This window comes from Camellia sinensis, chromosome 3, assembly GCF_055761805.1.
Source record: "Camellia sinensis isolate YWXY chromosome 3, ASM5576180v1, whole genome shotgun sequence".
NCBI lineage: Eukaryota > Viridiplantae > Streptophyta > Magnoliopsida > Ericales > Theaceae > Camellia > Camellia sinensis.
In genome coordinates, this window is record NC_138963.1 from 46,177,533 (window position 1) to 46,197,741 (window position 20,209).

General features: G+C 38.2%; 1 long non-coding RNA gene across 1 annotated transcript; it reads left to right on the plus strand.

Annotated features, from left to right (window-relative positions):
- The first annotated feature begins 514 nt into the window (after positions 1-514).
- Positions 515-4,811, plus strand: LOC145820976 (uncharacterized). The gene is made up of 5 exons (XR_014363017.1): positions 515-830; positions 907-955; positions 1,029-1,118; positions 3,846-4,104; positions 4,538-4,811. It is a non-coding gene; the product is annotated as an uncharacterized LOC145820976 (long non-coding RNA).
- The last annotated feature ends 15,398 nt before the right edge of the window (positions 4,812-20,209 follow it).

The following is a 20,209-nucleotide window of genomic DNA, read 5'->3' on the forward strand; positions in this document are numbered from 1 at the left end:
GTTTTCAATAGATTTTGCTAGTTTAGTGAGCGATCCATTGTTTTCACTGTAGAATTGGTTTTATTTTTGGCATTTTAAAGTTTTTCAATTATGTGGATCGGATTTCGTTGAATCTTTTGATTGTTTTGTCTTGAAATTCGACTTTTGGGAGCAAAGTGTTTGAACCTTGTTTTGTTTTTTGCTAGAAATGTCCTGTTTAGATCTTTGCCTCATTTGAATTGTTTTCAACACTCCTTTCGGGTTAGATTTTATTTGAATTTATCAGTATTGTGAAGATTTTTATGTGTTTCAGTTGAATTTCAAATCTCACTTGATGTCATACAGTGTTTGGTTCATGAAATGCTTAGAATTTAATATCAATTTGCATATTTGATTGCCTAAGCCTATTTAGATGTAGTTTCTGCTTATTTAGAATTGTAACAGTGGTTAATGAGTTTTCACTGACTGATCCAATTTAAATTTTGTTTGTTGCTCAGACATTGGACGGAATTTTAGGTGATAATGAAGGAATTAACAGTCTCTTGCATTGAGTGATCGTTTACTGCTTTCCATTTGAAGCACTTTCCTTGTAAATAGAAGTGATAGTAAAGTCTAATTGAAGTGTGTCCCATGTGAGAGGAAACATGGATTTTTTTAGGAATTACTCTAATGAAACGGTTTCGCAGAGTGCCTTGGATGACAGAGGCCAGGGACAGACCATGACTTCACTACAACTGTTTTGTTCTTAAACGTGATTTCTATCCCAGATATATTACTTACTCAAAGGAGGAGGAAGCGGTTCGATGTATTCAATCAGTGCATGGGTTTACCTTGGATGGTAGATCATTTAGGTGGGAAATGGCTACATTCAAGATTTATATTCTATTATGTATTCTGTTATGTAGGTGTTGGGATTTCATTTTGCAGGGCATGCTTTGGAACCACAAAGTATTGTCATGCCTGGCTGAGAAATGTGGTATGATTTCTGAATTATTGATTGGAAATTAGACTATTGGTTATAGGTGAGGATTGAAATTTTTTTGCTGCAGTCTTGCAGCAATCCTGATTCTGTATTTGCATGAGATTGGCACACAAGAAGATAGTTTCACTAAAGATGAAATAATATCAGCATACACAAGGTATTTTCATATTTTGATTACCCTCTGCTTTTCCTCTCATTTAACTAAAATATGGCCCTAAGTCCATACTATAAGATTTTGAATGAACGTTGTGCATAACACTTGAGTTTGTAGTGGTAGACTTGGGATTATTTTTCTGCGAGCTAACTAAGAACGTCCCTGATGTGGATTTTATCTTTTTAAGCAACGTAATTGGTCACTGATACAACTATAATTAGCATCATTGTTGGTGGCGGTGAGGCAAATCAGAAATACAAGATGTCCTTGGAAAATTTGTCTTAAAATGAAAAGGAATATAAACCTGAGACTAGGCCCATCAATGGATTGTATTCTAAGCTGAGTCTAATCCAATAATTTGTGGTTGAAATGTAATTATTCAATTACTATCAGAATCTAATAGGTCTGATTGTTAACAGATCAGACATGGATTTAGTTAATCTGATCTGTTAATGATTCTGTTCAATTATAAAGATGAATATGCTAGTTATAAAATGTTTCAGCTGTCAAATCCTAATTTATTTTATGGTGGCTTCTCCGTATACTGCAGAACAACAACACTTATTTGACTATAGGATTTTTTTTAACAACACTTGTTTAGAAACTTATATATGATATAGTTTTTGGGTAGTTTATAACTTTTTGGACAATTATAACTTAAGGATAGTTCTTTTTGGATGGTTTTGAATTAAGGCTAGTTTTTAGATGATTGGAATGTATAGACAATTCTGAATCAAGGTTGAGAGAGGAAGACAATAACTGGACCATGATTTTGTGTTCACTGGCTGCCCAACTACATAATGACAGCAACCTGTATTCAGTCAGTATTAGAGAGTAGTATAGTATAGCGTAACTTACCCAAAAACTTTTCTCCATAGTCACAGATCCATACCCACCATAGCTACCCATCTGCCCTACAGCAAGCATTCCAGGTGATGAAGATGAAGATGGCGATGGAACTGCTGCAAAAACACACACCACCAAACTAATATTAAAAAAAAAATTAAAAATTAAATGGTATGAAAGTACGTATATTTTTTTTCCCGGGTGTCAAAATTAGTTGGTTAGTTAATTAGTTAGTAGTAAGTTAAATTACTACTAATAACATTCGATGCTTCATCATAAATTCAAACTTAGAATCTCCCCCAATTTATTTCTTAGAAATTAAGGAGTATAACCACTTGAATGTTTGAAAAAAAAATAAATAAATAAAACCCAAGGATCTCAACTGCTTGACCTAGACTTAAGTTCTTCATAAAACTATTAATTGATCCACATTAAAAATAAAAAAACCAGCTTAGTCTTTAGCATAATTTGAACGGAGTAACAAATGTAAAGCAATAAATATATACATATCATAAGTACATCTACAAAAGCATTGTGGAGAAATGAACAATGAAGAGAGAGAGAGAGAGAGAGAGAGAGAGAGAGAGGTTGCTGACTGTTGATGCTTTACCAGGGCTGATGTTAGGGTACTTGTTATAAACAGGATCTTCAGATCTCCAACCTCCTCCTCCTCCATTTCCACCAACACCACTTCTCTGCATGGGGATATCAGTGGTGAACCTCTTCTTCTGCCTCTCTCAAGCTTTATGGTTCTGAAACCAATAAAACACATTCTTCCCTTCAATCTTTCCATACTGTCTCAACCTTGCAGATATACTCTGAATCTGCTCAAAGACATTAGCAGTAGCAGTAGAGGATTCAATTTGCCCGACACACCTCACAAATCCCATGTGGATGATTCTCTTCAAGTGGTCCTCTTTGCTATTTGGAGAAATGTAGTGGATGCTAACAAATAATGGGCAAATCACTGGCAATGATTTGAAAGCAGTATAATTAACCATTTCATGGGACTTTGTTTGATTCTTGTTTGAGGTCCTCCCAATTATACCCATGAATGATCAACACTTTTCTGCTACATTAACTTTGAATATGATTTTTTAAATTTTTTATTTTTGCTTTATTTCTGGGGTGATTAGTCAAGGCTAAATACCAATCAAGGTCCACTTGAAATAACTATTTCCCTTTAGTAGTAAATTCTCAATCTCTTCTATTTTTTGATCGATCGCTTATATTAGTTTTTTACCTGCTGGTTCAGTCATAAACAGATCTTTACAACAAAGCATGAACCTAATAATTCCAAAGGGATCTTGCTTGATTTTGTTTGTATTGGCACTGATTTTAGACAAAGCTTCTCCCAAACCGCCGGGGGGGGGGGGGAATTAGAAAAAACTCTTATTTCTTCCTAAATTACGCATGCTATTATAAATAATATTCAAGGGGGCTGATTATTTTTATTTTCTATTTTTTCAAGCTGAGGCCTTGTCCAGTCTCCATATTGGTTTGAACAAGCTCATTAATCAATAACCTAAAACAGTCTGATTGTTTAAGAAACTTTTTTGATTGAATGATACCCATAGAGAAAACAATTCAGAGTGGCAAGCACCTCCTCACATAATTCACCATTAGACAGCAAATTGTATGTACTCTGTGTTGCTAATAGAATTCAATTGAGAAAATGGACATGAAAATACCAATGCAATGATGCTTTTGCCTTTAAATGTGAGAGAATTCCATAACTGTCTAATTATAACATTCTTTCCTTCAGAGATTCTCTTGTTATTTGCTCAAAGACATTAGCAGTAGAGGATTCAATTATGTAGGCTTACATGACAGATGCATTTCCTCATGAAGTGTTTTTTGTTTGAATCTTCACAATCTTTGCAGCCCAATCTGCTGGTTGTTGACCTAAATCTTCCAGTAGCATCCAGTTTAGTTGGCGAACATGAACTAGAATTTGCGTTGGGATTGCACGGGGACTTGCCATTCTTCATGAGGAAGTGCGACCACATATTGTTCATCGAGATATCAAAGCTACCAATATTCTCCTTGACAAAGACTTGACACCCAAAATTTCAGATTTTGGTCTACCAAAACTTATCCCAGCCAACATGACTCATGTCAGTACCTGTGTGGCAGGAACAATGTAAGTTCTAACAATAATGCATCCATTTTTTTAATCCATCTAATCATAAGAGTTCATCTTCATTACGTTCTTAGAGAAATTACCAAAAACATACATTGCATTTGTACTCGAGACAGTGACTTGCACAAGATGAGTTATTGGTTTGATATCAAATAATCCCCAATCATGCACATGATGTCTACAAAGAAATGGCAACTTAATCAGTCATCTTTAAATCATGCTACTTTTTGGTTGTTGAATTGTCTAGATAGTAGATAGTTATTTTCTGTTGATTTTGTTGATGAAGGAGATTCATTGTGGAATCTTTTGGGTAGAATTATGGATGGCAATTAAATCCGAACCCAATGGAAACCCACCCTGCCCCGCTATTATTAGCAGATTTCCCCAAATTCCCCCCCCAATGATTAACTGTTTTTCTTCTCTCATTTTTCAGAGCACTGTTGGCTGATGGTTGTTGCTTGTTGGTCCACTGCTACTGCTGCCGGTGTGCTGCTGCAGAATTTTGCTCTGCTGCTGCTGCTGCAATGTTATTGTAAAGCGGGCTGCTACTAGATGATGGTCTGCTGCAAATTTGGGTTGTTAGTTTCATGTTTTCATTTTTTTATTTGTTGTTTTTACTATGGGTTCATAATTTGGATGAATTTGAGTATTTTAGTGAGTTTACCTGTTCAGATTTTATACACTGCTTCCAAAAGCATATTTTTCAACAGTGTTTTTTGGCCTACACATCAACTTTAGGTGATTTAATATCAATATTATTAGTTTGTAATAATAGGGCCTGAGGGATGCCTCTTGTAAATATGTACATCTTATAAAAAAATATAAATGATTTTCAATTTTTTTTGCCGCTACAAATTTGTCGTTGTCAAAAAGTAAAGCTTTCTTGACAAACAACTTGTCGGTAAATGTGTAGTCAAAAGTTTATTTTTGCCCACTCATATTGTGTTGCTAAAAGTGTATTTTTTGCCAATGTCAATTTTCCGTTGCCAAAAGTAAAGCTTTATCGACAACCAAATTGTTGGAAAATGGCAACATTTACCAACGTAAATGTGTCGTTAAAAGTTTACTTTTGCCCACTCATTGTGTTGGTAGAAGTGTATTTTTTGCCAATGCCAATTTGTCGTTGCCAAAAGTAAAGCTTTAGCGACAAACAAATCATCGGTAAATGGCAACATTTACCGACGTAAATGTGTCGCCAAAAGTTTATTTTTGCCGACGCATATTTTGTTGCTAAAAGTATATTTTTTGCCCATACAAATTTGTGTCGCGAAAAGTGCCACACAATCATCATATTTGAATGACTTTTACCGACGCAAGGTAAATTGCCAACGATGGATGAAGGCTTTTATCGACGACTATGTTCGTCGCTAAAGGCATTACTTTCACCAACGCAATGATAATTTCGTCGGTAAAAACTTTTGCCAACTCACTTTTGCCTACGGGTTGCCAACGTAGCTTTGTGTGTCGGTAAAACTCTTTGCCAACGAATTTTCCCTTTTAGCAACATATTTTGTTGCGTTGTGAAAAATGCAATTTCTTGTAGTGTATCGGAATCATTCACCACAATAGTTCATATCAAAGTGTTTCAAATCAGGTACAATACGGTATTGTCTACATAAACTCGGGGGTAGTCGCATATGCATGCAGTTATTCGTATCGGGGGGTACGTATCATAATTAGTATAGCAGTTCTCAAATAAGTCTTATATGCAAGAACATGGTGCACAGTAACACATTAAACAGAGTTCCTCGGTTGTACATAAGATAGGGTCTGTTACACAAAAGTTCTAAATTAGTCACAAAATGTAGGTTTATGAGTCGAGCCCAGTATAGTCACATAATCCAGTCAATTTTCTACCCATCAAAATGCATGGTCTCACAATTATAGAGTTTGTCATTTAGGGTGCTCAACTCCGTCACACAATCACAAAGTCATAATTCTGGTGGTTTAGTCATGGAGGACAGTAGTATAACAAATCGCCCTGAGCATAAGTTTAGATGTACATGCGCATGTGCAGAGTTAATCGATATCCCAATACGTATTTCACAAATATCTCAAATGGAGTATATACATTTAAAGGATACGGTCTCGATCTTGTGGGTTTAACCGATCTAAATACACATGCAACAGATACGAAAGAACATGCCAATCTGAATCAATTAATATCCCAAGCAAAGATGTACACATGTACTAATTCAGAATCAATCAATACATAAGCATTCGTTTATAACAGTGCAGATACCTAGGATAACGGTTACAGCATTCTGAGTACTTCCTGGGACGAGTGCAATTACTCTATCTTGATCAGCAATTCCTACCATTGGTACGAATCCAACTCAGACAGAAGATTTATTCACATTTGTTCAGTTCGGGGACAGTTCCTTACCATACGGTCCATTTTACCATACCTATAACAAACCCCAAAAATCCGATAACAACTCCTCGGTGTTTCTTACACTTTTGGTGGCAAAGGTTCTTGCTGTAGCGACAATTGACATTGTTGTCTCAAAATCTCTGCCATCCCTTATACTATTCTTTCCGGACTATTAAGTCGGGCTGTGAAAGAGTCTGCCAACTCGTATGCCCTCACTTTATCCACGTTCTACACAAATTCTTATTAAGCCTTGCCAATTACTGGGATGTCCAATACAAAAATAAACACAGATACACATGGGTACATTCGCACATAGGCACATTGTTATATTCTCATTTCACATATTGTACGCAATAAATCACATACGTAACAGATAATTGCATACTTATCAAATATCGCATGCTGAACATTTACTAAGTAATTATATACTCAAATCATGTCCATGTTTCACATAGGCACCCATTGGCAGAATCGAATGCACATAAGCAACTTTTCATGGTTCATATGTTCATGTATGTGCACTATAACAAAACAAATTTTATTGTACACAGTAGTGTAACAATTCATATCTCATATTCAAATCATGTGTGGTATTTCCTTAAGCGTAACATATCATGTTGGTCAAGCATAACAAGTTCCATAATGGAACCTTCAGTACCGGGTAACATATCTCATTCATAAGCCACAGTATTGTTTCCCCCGGGCGAGGGCTTCTGCTCAGGATACCATAATTACATTTGAAGAAAATTTAAACAGTCATTCACTTATGCAAAACATAGCATTTCAGGGAACTTGTCATTTCATATCATCAGAAAATAATTAAAGTTCACCATTTGATTAAACTTGCATTATACTTTATACAAAAGATTCACAAGTATGCATATACTAGAGAGCATACATATTCCAATGGTTTACAATGCAAGCAATTCACGAATTTATAACACATAATTGTTCATATCGAAACAATTAAGCATATTCTTGATGCTTCTAAGTTCACATTTATCACATGAATGCATCCTAGATCTTTTCTAGACGCTTATTGCTCATTTGGACAAGTGTGTGAGTTATTAACTCGTGCTCTGATACCACTCCGTCACGACCCGAACCCGCCCCTATGGGTTAAGGCCATAACCGGCCAGTAATCACGAGATTACCTACGGCCTCAAACCAAATAAGACAAGACTCATCAGAGTAAAAGGGGCCAAACAGAAGCAAATTTAAAACTTTGTCCATAGAGCTGTGCTTATATGCACACCATAACATTCCATATGTACATATGTTAATAACTCACAACATAAAGTGTAATGACATAAGATTCTATACAGACAGGATCATCCAAACTAAGTCAACCCATGAAAACTATATACAGACGTATTCAAAACTTCGCCAACCTGACAAAATGTAAATACATAACAAAAGGGCGAAAACGGGTCTCATGCATGAGACACAAGGGCTGACTCTTCAAAACCTTGGTTGTTCCATACAAACTTCATTGAGGCTGGGTTTGGACCTCTCTTGGCTCACCTACAAACACATGAATGAGCGTGAGTGATAGCCTAGTGAATAATATCAAACAAAGAAGTCATACAAACGATATGTAGAACAACATACTCCAAACGGCCTTGGGGCCAATTCATACTTCTATTTAACATATATATATACACAATTTAAGTCGAGTGACCGTGGTTCATATCAGGCTGCCCTTCGGCCCATTTATACTTTCATTTATGTCAGAACGGCCTCTGGCCCATCCATTCATGTCAAAACGGCCTCTGGCCCATTCATTCGTGTCAAAATGACCTTCGGTCCTTTCGTTTATGTCAAAACGACCTTCGGTCCATTCATTTATATCAAAACGACTTTTGGTCCATTCATTTATCTCAAAACGACCTTCGATCCGTTCGTTCGTGTCAAAACGACCTTCGGTCCATTCGTTTAAGTCAAGATGACCTTCGGTCCATTCATTTATCTCAAAACGACCTTCGGTCCATTCATTTATCTCAAAACGACCTTCGGTCCGTTCGTTCGTGTCAAAACGACCTTCGGTCCATTCGTTTATGTCAAAACGGCCTTTGGCCCATTCACACTTTCGTGTCAAACTGGCCTTTGGCCCAATCATTCATATCGAAAACGGCCTCTGGCCCATTTATTCATGCTTATCAAAACGGCCTCTGATCCATTCATTATTTCTTGTCAAAACGGCCTCTGGCCCATTACAAATTTTCATATCAAACATTGTCCACCATTCAAATTAATGAACTTACAAACTTACATAGAGGTAAGCAATAGGACAACAACATATTCAAACATCTTTTGTTAAGATATTACTCACAGTGATCGGCTTGTGGATTTCCCCTGGAGCTTGACCCTACACATTTCATGAACACAAAGGGGGTCACTAACAGTTCAATCCGTTCTTTGATTCATATATTCCTCTTTAGGCATTATTCTTATCTCATTAACTCATTTACAATGCTTAACATATGCCTAAGAGTGCTTACAAGTGAAAGAGAACGGAAAACGAAACACAGAACGAGCATACAAAATTTCAGGGAACAGGGTCCCCGCTCGAGCGTCAACTTCCCCGCTCGACCGGACCCATAGGGCTTGCAAAAGTACTGGTTGCATGAAAAATACGCTAGCGCGTGGGATAGAGCGCTCGAGCGGAAGGCCTGTCTACAAAAACTCCCCGCTCGAGCGTGATATATACCGCTCGAACAGACATCCAACTCTGCAAAAAGTGCTGGGAGCACGATTTTCCCGCTCGAGCGGCTCTTCCCCCGCTTGAGCGGACATAAAAAATCTGGGTTTTCCAGATTGAGTTCTTGAGCTCCAATTCGAATTTCAACAGGCAAAACATGCATGTTATGGCTCAAATCTCAAATATAGTTATGCTAACATGCCATAAACATCAAAGCACATTACAATGGAGCCCAATTCATAATTAATTCACATGTATGCCCCAATCCCCCATCCACTCATTCTAATACAAACAAAATCATACTTTCAAAGCTCATATCTTAATTATTCAAACATGCATGCTAATCTTGATTTCATTTCCATCCCAAACAATGCAAATGGTGTTCATTCTCATGGAATACAACAAAAGCATACTTGCATGTAAGATTTAACACCTTTATTTCCATGTTCACTCAATACATGCTAGATTATGCATTTCCACAACAATTATATACATGCATGCCTTCATTAACCTTCAATTGAACACAAGAAACTCAATTCCCTTACATTCAAACTAATTCATGCTCTTGACCATCTATTAAACTTGAATTCACAAGGTGATGACTATAAATGCATGAATCACTCACCAAGGAGCTTTAATCTCCCCAATTTAGCAATACTTGAGCTTAATCTCCAAAAGGTCCAAGTCTTGAACCACAAATGCACAATTCTTTCCTCTCTCTCTCTAACAGTCGTCTCTGTCTCAATCTTAATTTTATAACTCAAATTTTGAGTTTAATAGAGTTAAAGGAGAGTGTAGTGCTAACATACAACAAGCCCCATTAATATATTATTTTAATATAAAATAATTGGGCACTCAATTCATCAATTTAATCAGTTTAATCTGACCCGAATAAATTTTCAATTAAATTTCACCGTAGGCTCTAAAAATTACGCTAATCACAATGGCGTAATCAATTTCGGGTTCTGTGGCCGATAAGGCCCTCAATTTAATTTCCAAAGCAGATTATTCAAACAGATATTCCTACGGTGAACAGATAGAAATCCAAGACCACATAATGGCACACAAATGGCACACAAAATCATATTAAACACATAATCATACTCATATTAAGGACCAATTAACACATTATGGAACAGGGGTATTACATTATCGCCTCAAGAAAGTTACAACACTACTTCCAGGGGCATACCATCAAGGTCCTCACTGAATTCCTCCTCAGATCTGTATTCAGCCGAGCCGATTTCTCTGTCCGAACAGCAAAATGGCGGTAGAACTTGGTGAGTTTGACATTCGATATCAACCTACGACGGCAATCAAAGCCCAGGTCTTAGTATATTTCGTCGCAAAATTTGCTCCTATCCAGAGTACTAAGCCAGGAAATCCCAGTTCGGCACAGGTGCTACGCACCACCGAACAGGGAAAGCACTGCGCTTTGGAAGCATGGAAACTCTTTATTGGAAACATTCGGCAGCTTTATGTTGACGGGTCATCCAATAACCGAGGCTCGGGGGCAGGAGTAGTACTTATCTCACCAGAAGGATTTATCTGGAAGCAGGCTCTCAAACAATGAGGCAGAGTACGAAGCATTATTGGCTGGCTTACGTAGTGCCGAACACTTCAGTGCAGAACAGCTTCTTGTTTTCAGCAATTCACAACTAGTGGTAAACCAGCTTTCTGAGGTCTATGAAACACGAGATGAAAGAATGGCTATGTACGTAGGCAAGGCCAAAGACTTACTCAAAAAGTTTCAATCCATACGAGTGGAATGAATTAGTCAGGACAAAAACAGTGATGCTGATGCTCTGGCTTGCCTCGGCTCATCAGTAGATACCAAAGGTGTTAGAAAAGTTTGGGTTGAGTTCGTGTCAGAACCAAGCATCACATCTCCAGTCCTTTGCAGCAACCTAGAGCCGAGCTGGATGGATCCGATACTTGCTTTTCTAAAATCTGGTACTCTCCCCAAAGATAAAAAGGAAGCCAACAAAGTCAGACATAAGTCAGCTTGATTTTGGATCTCACCATCTGGGAAGCTGTACAGATGCTCCTATCTTGGCCCTTATCTTCTATGTGTGCATCCAAACTTGGTCGAGAATGTTCTCTACGAAATTCACGATGGGATTTGTGGATGCCATGTTGGTGGAAGGTCACTGGCGCACCGAGCCCTCACTCGCGGGTACTGGTGACCAAGGATGCAACAAGATGCGCAGCAGTATGTACAGAAGTGTGATAAATGTCAGAGGTTTGCTCCATTCATTCATCAGCCAGCCAAAACTCTCACTCCACTCACTAGCCCATGGCCCTTTGGCCAATGGGGTCTGGATATTATCGGACCATTGGCACAAGGCACTGGGAACAGACGATTCTTCATTCCTACAATCGACTATTTCACTAAGTGGGTTGAAGTCGAGGCGCTGGCAAGTATCAAAGAAGCGGACACAAAGCGGTTTGTCATGAGGAACGTGGTGGTGCGTTTCGGCATCCCGCGGATACTGATTGCGGATAACGGAACACAGTTCGATGGAAAGATCTTCAGAAAGTTCTGTGTTGACCTCAGGATCGAGTGTAGGAACTCTTCTCCAGGGTACCCACAAAGTAATGGACAGGTAGAAACGTCAAACAAAACCGTCATCAGTGGAGTAAAGAAACAGCTTGAGCATGCAAAAGGAAAATGGGTTGAAGAGTTACGCCACATACTATGGACATACCGAACCATAGCACGGCGCTCAACAGGGGAAACACCTTACTCTCTAACTTATGGAATGAAGGCCATCATCCCACTCGAAGTAGGTCTCTTAACCCTTCGGTCTGAATTGTTTGAAAGCACCAGTAATGAGGAAGCTATTGCACAAGCACTGGATATGGCAGAAGGCCAAAGAGAAGCCGCACTGATCAGACTTGTAGCGTATCAGCAGTAGCTCATCAAGAGTTTCAACCAAAAAGTTTTCCCAAGGCAATTTACACCTAGAGAATTGGTTTTGAGGAAAGTTATGGATCACAAAAGAGTGCCTGGCGAGGGCAAACTTGGGCCTAACTGGGAAGGTCCGTACAAGGTCATAATTGCTATTGGAAATGAAGCTTACTACCTAGAGGATCTGAAAGGAAAAACCATACCTTGGCCCTGGAATGTAGCAAATCTCAAGAAATATTATCAATAGAATTAAACCCCAACTTCTTTATTAGGATGTAAAGACATTTACCTTTTGGCCAATATAGAGGCCTCCCCACTTCTCTCAAGACTATCAAATTTTTGTAATAAGCTTTGGTGTTCACCAAACGGAATTAGCTTTGATGCTTATCAAATAGAATTAGCTTTGGTACTTACCAAACGGAAATAGCTTTGATGTTTATCAAACGAAATTATCTTTGATGTTTATCAAATGGAATTAGCTTTGGTACTTACCAAACGAAAATAGCTTTGATGTTTATCAAACGGAATTAGCTTTGATGCTTATCAAACGGAATTAGCTTTGGTACTTACCAAACGGGAATAGGTTTGATGTTTATCAAACGGAATTAGCTTTGGTACTTACCAAACGGGAATAGGTTTGATGTTTATCAAACGGAATTAGCTTTGGTCTTAACCCAAATGGACTTAGTTTCAGAACGACTGAACGGAATTAAAATTTAGTTAGCACTCAAACATGTTAAGTGGAACTACTTGGTGGAATTATGTTTGGTAACTAAATTGGACTTTAGCCAAGTGGAATTGCGTGGTGGAAACCGCATTAACATATCTTAAGTAAACATCTCTGAGTCTACAAAGTCTCTTAAGTATCATCACATCAACACTTCAGTACTGCTGCATACAAACAGAGTTGGAACAAACTAAGCTAAGTTCTATCGGGAGCAAACCTCCAGCATTAGTCTTACTCAACTCCAGCTGGGGGCAAACAATTATTTTTTCAAACCAACTTGGACCTGAGTAAGACACATCTTCATGCCTTTATCCCATTCAAATACACTTATTCTATCAAAGTTGTAACAGACTTAAGCAGTTCTACCTAAGAGCACAATCTTCAGTACCAATCTTACTTAGCTCCAGGTAAGGGCAAACAATTGTTTTTTAGAACCAACCTGGACCTAAGTAAGACCCTCTTACAAAATCAAGCACAACTATGTAACATATTCGTTAGCCAGACCGAGCATCTGTTTAGCCCTGAGGTCCCAACAGTGCTTGGCCAGGGGCAAACAGTACAGAACTAGACGGAGCATCTATTTTAAGCAATACAGAACCAGACCGAGCATCTGTTCGGCCCCGAGATCCCAACAGTGCTCGGCCGGGACAAACAGTACAGAAAACATTCAGATATAGAAGCCAAACAGCATCAGATTGCAAATTCAAAAAGAAAATCCCATTATCCAACAAAAGGCACAAATGGCCTCATAGCCAGCAACAAAGAAAAGAAAAGAAAAAGAAAAATTGTCTTGGCAAGTGTAGAAAGAAAGCTTGGACCAAGCCATAGTACATCAAAACAGAAAAGCAAAAACTTTAATTCCTTGTAGAGAAAACTTCAGCTTTCATTAACAAAGGGAACCTCAGGAGCAGTGTCCACAATCTTGTCCAGGCCGTCTTGGGAAGGAAAAGTAGAAGCAGCTCCAACTCCCTGAGAAGTGGAAGCTTCCTTAACCACGTCTCCCATGGCTTCAATCTCCAGGGTTCCACCCTCTTCAATGTTCACCGTTTCAATGGCAACATGGTCCTAAGTCTTGTTTGCAGAATCAATTTTTGAAGAAACTTCAACCGAAAGAACAGCAGGGGTGGAGACAATCTTTGAACTCAAGGATCTTAAGGGAACTAGGACATCCTGAAACAAGGAAGAGCCTTCAGGAACCAGGGCAGCAGCTAAAGCGCTCGACCAACCCTTCAGGAAGAGCTTGTCTCGCAGCACCAGCACCTCCTCCTTGTAAGCAGCCCCAGCCTCATCCCAACCTTGTTGCCAGTGCTTGGCCTCCAACGCAGAATGCTTGGTAGCCATCATCGCGATAACGGCCTCCAGCTCGGCCACTTTTCCTTTAAGTTGAGCCTGCACCCCAACAACAGCCTCCTTTGATTTTTCAGCTGAAGCAACAATCTTGTTCAAACGGAATGCCTCCCTTTCGTCAATTCGCCGTCCTTTTTTATCAGCCTCCAGGCTCACCATCAGTCTCTCAGCGTTCATAGCGGCCTTCAGCATGGCCTTTTCTAGTTTTTCAGCGCAGGTGATGGACAGATGCATCCTCTGAATACACTGCAACGGATTACAAAGTATTAAAAGAAAGAAAGCAGTAGCATAACACTAATGCTGTGTTTGGTTGAGGGATTTGAGGAGGGATTTGGAAAGGAAAATGGAAAAGGTAGGTGAAATGTAAAAAAAAATATACCTATATTTCACATAGTTTCACACACCTTTTCCCTTTCCCTTTCCAAATCCCTCCCCAAATCCCCCAACCAAACACAGCATAAAAGCAAGCAAAACAAGAAAGCACTTACAGCAGTCATCATCCGAAGGGTCCTCTTCAAAATAGGAATATCGCGGGGCCCATTATGGTCAGCTATGTCAACCAGCATCAACAGAGTCTTGGTCAAATCAAAAGCAAAATCTTGGGAAGCAACAACCGAATCAGATATAGAAATGGGCCTACCTTGATGCAGCATCGGCGGTTCCCATTTCTCAAGTGCTTCGTCCTCAATAGGATCTTCAGAAGCTTCCCCCACCATTGCCTTGCCAATATTTCTCCCCCTCGCAATAACTGAAGCGGAGGGCTCGGCAGTAGCAGCGTGAGTTCCAGAAGCTCCCACCTCCAATTTTACATCCATGAGGCTCTTCGCCTCGACCTTTAACAAAAGGGTCTCACCAAAAGCCTCAGCCTCCAAATCCACTAGCACTCTCCTCTTCGACACGGACCCACCCCCTACGAAACTGGGGGCAGGAGAGGGCGTCTTTTCAGGCAATGCACCCTGGCTTCGACGGCGATTCGTAACCAGAGGAGTAAAGGATGTGTCAATCTCAGTATCAGAATCTAGAAGGGATACAGCGAGCTTCACTTTCTTCGAAATGACGGAGCGATAAGTCGCTTGGTAATCTAACAACTCCGGCGCGAACCTCTTCTTGTACCTCAGAACGGCTTTGATGGCCTCAGTATTCTCCCGATTCAGCCTTCGCTGAAAACGAGAGGCCTCTGCAAAAAAGAAGTACCACATTAAAACAACATCCAAAACAAAGGCAAGAAATACAAAAGACACTGGAGGAATGATTCGAACCTGGGTAGCCATCCTTCGGGCATCCGTTCGAACTGGAATTCGGTCCCGGTGGGGAACTCCCAGTTGCCACCAACTTGCAGAAAATCATCATTGTGCTTGTCTGAATCAAGCAAACCAGTCACCAGATGACAGTCGATCGAACGAACACGCAGGTAGTACGTGTTATGATCCTTGTTATGAGAAAGAGTGTAGCAGCCCAAAACGTCCCAAATATCGAGATTCAAGACCAACCGTTTATTGAGAGCAGACACACCACAGACGACACGAAACAAGTTAACAGATACTTGCATTGGGGTGAGTTGAACCTGGTGTAGAAATTGGCCCACCAAAGGGTCGAGAGGAAAACGAACCCCTCCCTCGACGATGGATGCAACCGGAAAAATGACGGTATTCCTAGTGCCCATACGTTTGGCATCGACCTTTACCAGTGAAAGGGTCACGTCATCAAGGATATTGTAATCACGACGAAACATGGCCATGGCCTCAGGAGTATCAACTAATGAGTGAAACTTTCCCATCAAACTGAACCTAGTGGTACAAGGGTAGAACTCAGATACCAAGATGGAGAACACAACGGCGCAAGGGCCAGACAAGATGATTGAAATAGAAAAAGACAAGAGAAGAAGGATCACAAGAGGACTTAAAAAGATCAGAGCAGCGGTAGCAAACAGGTGGCGCTGAAGCAAGACCAGCAATGAAAAGTCTGAGTAGAGCACCAACGAGACTGGCTTAGAGGAACGAGAAGGGTTCTTCTTTCTTTCTTTGAAACTCTCTAAAAAAAAGAAAAAGCAAATAAAGGGGTTTGGATTGACAGCCAGAGCATTTATTGCACCAGCCGCGCGTGAAGGTACATGAAGCACGACATTCGGTATGGAATCGACGCACTATCTCTGCACACATATCCCACGTCGCCATGTGTCACCACAAAAGGACGCATGCAGGGGTTATGTGTCAGGATTGAACCGTCACCAAGGCCGAACTGAAGCAGAACTGAAGCAATGTTACGCTTGGAGAGCAGAACAATAGTTCCCCCCAAGGGGAACCTTAGCGCGAGCTAGGGGGCAAATGAATGGGCTGAATATGAAATGGGTCAGATCCAAGCCTTGGGCCAGCCCAATTCACTAAAGCCCAAATCCAAGTGGGTTAGATGAATATATGGGCAAGCCAATTGAGCCCAACTCCATGATCAACAGTCTACCCAAGTCCTCAAGCACTTGGGCCCAACCCGCAGTGGAAAGGCGAGTCCAGCCGCGATGCTGGGCTAGGCCGAGTTGCAAGACCTAATCTATGGGCCGAACTAAAGTGGGCCGAGCCCATACAAAGATATCCGAATGGACTAGCCCATCTCTATAAATGATCTTGTAAAAGGCCGAACCAAGGCACAACGGTACCGAGCTGAGGAAACCCCTTAGAGAAACGTGGAAGCTATGAATGCATGCACATGGAGGATGCCACCGCAGCTGGTCCCCTACTCCTAGAATCACGGAAGTTGTTAAACCAAAATAATGTTGTTTGTTATCAGCATGACTACAATGAGTATATGCATTCTATGACAACTACCAGGTAGTCCCCCACCTTGGGCAATGCTAAAAACAAATTTGGTAGCACCTGAGTTCCATGAAACCATCTTTAGCAACAAGCAAGGAACCCTATAAATACTACATGAACTTCACATTGAAGGTAACTGAACTGATCTAAGCTGAACCCCACTTACTACAAACAAAACTCTCTACATCTCTTCTCCGATCACTAATTCCCACACCGGAGGGGTTATCCGGCCAACTCCGGCGGGGCAGCTGTTACGGTGCTTCTTGTGGCAGGAATCTCAATCCTTAGATAGTCCAACTGAATGCGAAGCCCTAATTCATTTTCATCTAGTACGAAATCTGGAATGCACAGTGATTGAACATTTGATCACCAATTGAGATGCATTTTGTTTGGTTGATTCATTCTCTACTTTACTTCATAAAATATTAAATAAATAAAGGGCAAAGCCTGACCAAAAGTCACTAATCAAAGTCTTTTAATAAGACAAGTACACTCTAATAGTTTATAGTTTTTAATGTACAAAATTCTTTATAAAAAAAGAAAGAGGAAAAGATTTTTAAGTAATAAGGAAACAAATATGATGTGCCTTCATTTGTGTAGATAATTTTGTGCAATGTTCATGCACAAAATTGAAAAGTGTTTTGGTGGTTTGGGTATTGGCCTTTTTATTGATTTTTTTTAAAAAAAAAAATAGGACAAATTATATAAATAGTTCTTATAGTTTGGAGTTTGTGTCACTTTGGTTATTGACTTTTCAATTATGACATATTTGATCCTAAATTTTGAATCTTGTTCCAAATAAGAACAATTAAAGATACCATTGTTTAATTTTAAGGGCAAAACTATCAATTTAATAAAATATAAACTAATTTGACAAAAATAAATGTCAAAAAAATATTTTTAACTTTTTAAAAATTATTTTTATTCACCAATGATAAAATTATGTAAAATTGATAAAAATTAATAAAAATTACATGATTAATTTTTTTAAATTAATTTTACATGATCATCATCTAAACACATAATAAAAATTCATTTGGTAAAAAAAAAATGTTTAAAAGATTTATCAATTTTACATAATTTTATATTTAGTTGGTAGAAATAATTTTTAAAAATTCAAAAATATTTGTTTGACATTTATTTTTGTCAAATTAATTTATATTTTTTCAAATTGACGATTTTAGCCTTGAAAAATCTAATAACATTTTTAATTGTTCGTATTTGGAACAAGATTCAAAATTCTTGATCAAATGTATCACAATTAAAAAGTCAAGAATCAAAATGACGTAATTATTAGTGTAATTAACCCAGGAAAATATATAAAAAGTAATGAGAAGGACTTGGCTTTTTGTAGTAATAAATTTTTTTTTTCACTATTTTATTAAATTGTCAAATCATCCTGTATTATTATGTAAAGACAATTAAAAAAAATGACATGGACAGTATAATTTAAAATAACGGTAAACAAATTTCAAAAACTTTATTAAAGTTAATCAACTTTATTTTCAAAGAATGATACGGTAGTTGAAGAATAAATAATTCAAAGAACAATCAATCTTATCTTCTCAAAATTTGGGAAAGATTTGATCCCAAATTTTTCAAGGTCTTTATTAGAGCTAATCAATTCAATGACCTAGACATTCTTTTCAAATAATAGTAATTTGATGGTAGTTGAAGAATAGAAAAATTCAAAAAACAATCCATCTTCAAAAAAATGTGAAAAAAAAATTGACACTACAACATTTTCTTAGTTTAGTGACATTTGAAAGTGCCACAAAATTATTCTTCTAATGACATTTTTTGGTCTTGTGGCATTTTGAATAAGTGCCACTTCTATCGGTGCCACGGTAGATACGAGTGTCACGGTAGATACTTGCAAGTGTCACTGCACCATCATGGCTGAAAACTTTTAATGACATTTTAATGTCATGGTAGATATTATTTGTGGCACTATCAAGCGCCATTAAAAAAAGAGTTAGTGACACTTGTAAGTGTCATTACACCATCAAGACTAAAACCTTTCAGTGACACTTTAATGTCATGGTAGGCACTATTCGTGACACTATTAAGTGTCATTCATGATGATAATTCGTTGTAGAACAATTTGATCCGCTCTTGCGGAGACTCGAACCGCCAACCTTCCGCACCATAAACCTTATACACCACACTCTTCTCACTACACCTTTATACCACCACATGATTATATATGCAACATATATTATTTATATTGTACATACATTTATATTAATATAAAAGTATATGTATAAACATAATTATTTTATTGAACATAATTTATGTAAAATAAACTATTTACTACCAAAATAAAAAAAAAAAGACAACTTTTGGCGACTAAAAATATTTTTTAGTCGCCAATTCTATACTTTTGGCTACTAATTGTTTTTTAGTTGCTAAAAAACTTAACTTTTGTCGACCAAAATCGAATTTGGTCGCCGAAGATGCACTTTCAGCTACCAAAATTTTGGTCACCAAAAAATTTTATTCCCGCCTTAGGATTTTAGTTCTCCCGCACTAAAAATGACCACTTTTGGTGACTAAACTTATTTTTTAGTTGCCAATTGTAAACTTTTGGCTACTAAAATTTTTTTGGCACCAAAAAGCTTTACTTTTGGCTACTAAAATTTTTTTAGTCGGTAAAACCCATATAATCAGTGACCAAACTTATTTTTAGTCGCCAATTGTAGACTTTTGGCTACTAAATTTTTTTAGTCGCCAAAAAGCTTTACTTTGGGCTACTAAAAATTTTTTAGTCACTAAAACCCATATAATCAGTGACCAAACTTAGTTTTAGTCGCCAATTGTAGACTTTTGGCTACTAAAATTGTTTAGTCGCCAAAAAGCTTTACTTTTGGCAACTAATGCTGTTTTGGTCGCTGAAAGCTATACTTTCAGCGACCAAATTTTTTTGGTCAAGAAATTTAGTCGCCGAATATGCTTTTTCTTGTAGTGTATATTGAGTTTAATTCATTTATTTGTAATCATTTACTGCATTTTAAAAATTTAGAAAATAAATTGGCATTTTTTATTTTTTCAAAAATGTCATTATAAGCTTGGAAAGTTTTTGGCTTAGTGGCATTTCTCAAAATGCTATAAAATATTTGTTTATGACACTTTTCACCTAACTGCCATAAAAAGTAATTTGCACCTACCTAATGTCCTGACATTTTTTAAAAAATGTCATTGCAACTAAAGTTTAGTGGCATCTGTTGGTAAATGTCAC